This window comes from Arachis hypogaea, chromosome 19, assembly GCF_003086295.3.
Source record: "Arachis hypogaea cultivar Tifrunner chromosome 19, arahy.Tifrunner.gnm2.J5K5, whole genome shotgun sequence".
Taxonomy (NCBI): Eukaryota; Viridiplantae; Streptophyta; class Magnoliopsida; order Fabales; family Fabaceae; genus Arachis; species Arachis hypogaea.
In genome coordinates, this window is record NC_092054.1 from 1,597,937 (window position 1) to 1,602,298 (window position 4,362).

The following is a 4,362-nucleotide window of genomic DNA, read 5'->3' on the forward strand; positions in this document are numbered from 1 at the left end:
GGACAAAGAATAGTGATTATACTATATGCATGATGTGTATTGTTCTACCTCATTATAATCCAAAACCTAAGAGTCAAAAGAAGCTGATGAGGAAGAAAACACAGCCTCAGATGTTCAAATCACAGAGAATTTAATGGTACCTACATACCATGCTTCGTTTGAAGACACTTTTAGGGTCTCCTCCTCCGTCTTATATGATATGATATGCTTCACTTAGCTACCAAGGATGAAAAAAAAAATATTATGTGACGATCTTTTCTTTATATATGTTGTTTCAATAATTGTCTCATAGTGCTTCAATTCGTGTACAAAAATAAATAATAAATAAAATTTCGTAATATATTTTTATGAATCTAATTTTGATACATTGCCAGTGTAAAGTAATTTTACATGTATATTCAATTACGTAACGACATATCAATAAAAATAACTACCTTTCGCATTACCACATGAATAGTCATGCAAAAGAACGAAAGTAATTACACTGAGTGTATCAAAATTAAACTTATTTTTATTTGTAAGATTTTTACAATGTAATTCATGCTTCAATCAAAGATTTTTTATTGCCGTAGTGAGATATAATTATATGTATATATGTATCCAAATTTATCATGTAATTAGGAAATGATATTTTTTAGAGAAAATTTCACTCCTCTCCCCTGCGAGATGCTAAAATGACACTTCTCTCTCCTCTATTTTATAAATGTACATTTCCCTCCCTTCTAACTTTTAAAAAGCCTCCTCTTTAATCAATTTAAAACTTTTTGTATTAATTAACTAATGTTAACTTTATCCATTTTTTAAGAAAAAAATTATTTTAAAAAAAAAAAATCCATTAGCAAAATTTTTTTTCATTAAATTTTGCTTACTAAAATATCCTTTAATAAATTATTTTTTTATTGATTAAATTATATTTTTAAAAAAATTTAATAATTACATAATTTTTTTCTAAAATACCCTTCAATAATTTTTTTAATTATTAAATTATAATTTTACCAAAATTTTCGTTAACAATTTGTTTATATTTTACTATTAATTTTTTGATATCTATATATATTATTTTAAATTAAATAAAAAATTTTAGTAAGATTATTTTTCAATATTAATATATATTAATTGTTATACATATTAACAGTGATAAGATTTTTTTATTTAATGTAATAATAATATATATTGATATCAAAAAATTAATAGTAAATATAAAAATAATTATTAACAAAAATTTTAGTAAAATTATAATTTAATAATTAAAAAATTATTGAAGGGTAGGTATCTTAGAAAAAAATAATTTAATTATTAATTTTTTTGAAAATATTTTGGTAAAAATATAATTTAATCAATAAAAGAATAATTTATTAAAGGGTATTTTGGTAAGAAAAAATTAATGATAAAAAATAAAATTTTTGTTAATGGGTATTTTTTCAAAAAATAATTTATTTTTTCTTAAAAAATGCATAAAGTTAATATTAGTTAACACAAAAAATTTAAAATGGATTAAAGAGGAGGTTTTTTAAAAGTTAGAAGGGAGGAAAATGTACATTTATAAAATAAAGAGGAGGGGAGTGTCATTTTAGCATCTCGTAGGGGAGGGGTGGAATTTTCTCTATTTTTTATTACGAATAAATAGGGATGTCCGCGGATCGGATCGGATCGGATATGGCCGAAAATTCAATCCGATCCGCACACTTTCCATCGGATCGGATCGGATATAATATCCGCACTTTTTAGTGCCGGATCCGATCCGCACATTTGCGGATCGGATCGGATATCGGATATATCCGCATTATTAAAGCTTCTCTTTTTAATCATATTTCTATGTAAAAAAATTCGATAAAAATATTTCTTTGATAATTTTAAACTTATTTATTCCTAAAATATTTTTAATCAAACTCTCTCTAAATAACAAAAATAAAATAATACAATATATGAATAATAATTATTAAGTAAAACATACAAACAAGTAAATATAATACCAAATATATATTTATTTATTTTTTAATTATTATAGTGCGGATCTACGGATCCGCGGATCGGATATGCGGATGTAGAGCAGATATCCGCGGATCGGATCCGATCCGATCCGATCAGATCAATTTGCGGATCGTATCGTATCCGCAATTTTCGGATCGGATGCGAATATTTACCGCGGATCTGCGGATACGATCCGATACATGGACACCCCTACGAATAAATTGACTACCTATTATTTATATATAAATTAATTCTCTAACCTAGTTATCATTAGGCATAAATTGCTATTGATAAATTGTTAGTAGAGGTATATATATGAATTAATAGTTATATAACACATTTCTTTACGCAATATTCTTGTTTTTGGGTTTGAAGCGTAATTATGTATGTACTTAATTTTTTTAAGGTTTAATTACTCTGTTGATTTCTATAATTTTGCAAAATTTTCAATTAGATCCTTATACATTTTTTTTCTTTTAATTGAGTCCTTGCATCAATTTTTTTTTTAATTGGGTCTCTACATTGTTTTTTCTTTTTTTTAGGTCCCTATACCAATTCTTTTTTTTAGTTAGGTTTTTATAAAATTAAGCCAATTACTACTAATAAATGAAAAAAAATTAGTGCAGAGATCCAATTAAAAAGAAAAAAAAAAGTATAGAAATATAATTGAAAATTTCACAAAACTATAGAGACCAACAGAATAGTTAAACTTTTTTTTAATAAAGATAAAATTCAAAACTTTTTAGTAGTTATAAAAATCCTAGCAATGTATAGCTTAATCAGTTAGTTAGATAAAAATATAAACATAATTATATAACTAATACAAAGACCCGTCAAATTAAAATATTATTCTCACATATATAATCTCAATATGCTAGACCATTGGCTTATTTTTCTCCACATCGAAAGTTACTTATCTAATTAGGAAAAAGGATCGTTTAGAATATCATATAAAGGCAATTATACTGATATGCCTAGTTAGCTAGGGTGAGATTTAAGAGATTCTTTAGCACGCAACAATAACGATCATAATAGCCCCCCATTCGTGATATGAATAAATAAATAAATTGCACAAATTGCGTTTCATAATCAGTGGTAGAACCCTTCATTCCTTTTTCCCTTTACCTTTTAATTTGTCTAAACAAAAAGGTGAACTTTTGGAATTATGCACTGTTAATAACAAAATAAAGTAGTATATATATATATATATAAATATTATTTATACATTAAAATTAATTACTAAAATATTTATGTATAAATATATATGTAGTTTAATTTAATTTTAATGTATATTTATGTTTCAATATGTATTTTATACTGATAACTAATTTTGATGACTTGTTTTGATATACACTTAGCATAATCGTGTATATATATCGTTTTCGAAGAAACCAACTAAAATATAGCCAACTTGAAACTAACTAATTAAAATATAATTTTTTATCCCTTCTAAGTTTTCAAATTTTAAAATTAAAAGTAAAAACTATTTTTTTTTAATTAGTTAATTTTAAATTTACTATATCCTAGTTGATCCTCTAGACATTTTATATATATATATTATTGCTATTGTGCACTCATCTATTACAATATAAATAGATAACGTTTAATATACTTATATGAACAAGCATTACGTAGTGTCTCACTGTCTCCCATGATCATTTACTAGGTATAACATGGGTTATTGAGCATATTCTTTTTTTTAATATATAATAATCCCCAGCAGCAATGTATAATTCTATATAAGAACATAATTAATCCTACCCCAATATATGTATGTAGAAATCAAACTCTTTTTGGCTAAACTCGTTATTACTGATGCTCTTTAATTTACCTAAGAGGTTGGAAAATTATCTTGATGGTGGGGGAGAAAGTAGGCAGCAATGTCATTAATTAGAGTGTTAATTGCACTTTATGTATGCATGAATTTTAGATAATGTATATTAAAGTTTACATGAAAAGTTACAAATTAAGTTTTTAATGCATCTATTATATATATTTATTAAATTAAAAAAATTTTAAATTTCTATTAATAATAATTTTAATAAATTTTAATTAAGACACTTACTAGCAACTCTTTTTGTTAATGATTGGTTGAATATTAGTTCAAGAACTTCACCTTCACCAAAAGTTTAGGAGATGGATGATTTACACATTTTCCAAGGTCATGAAGTATAATGTACATTAGTTGGATGGTATATTACAATTAACCCTTGATATCATTATTAGAGGGTTAAAAGAATTGTTTATTAAGGTATAAAAAAGAGATTAAAATAAGTAGGATTAAGAAATATTAAAAATTTAATATTATAAAAAATAAAAAAATTTATATAAAAATTAATTTGATTAATTTTTAAAATTTTAGGAATGAAAATAATCTATGCATGTATTTTC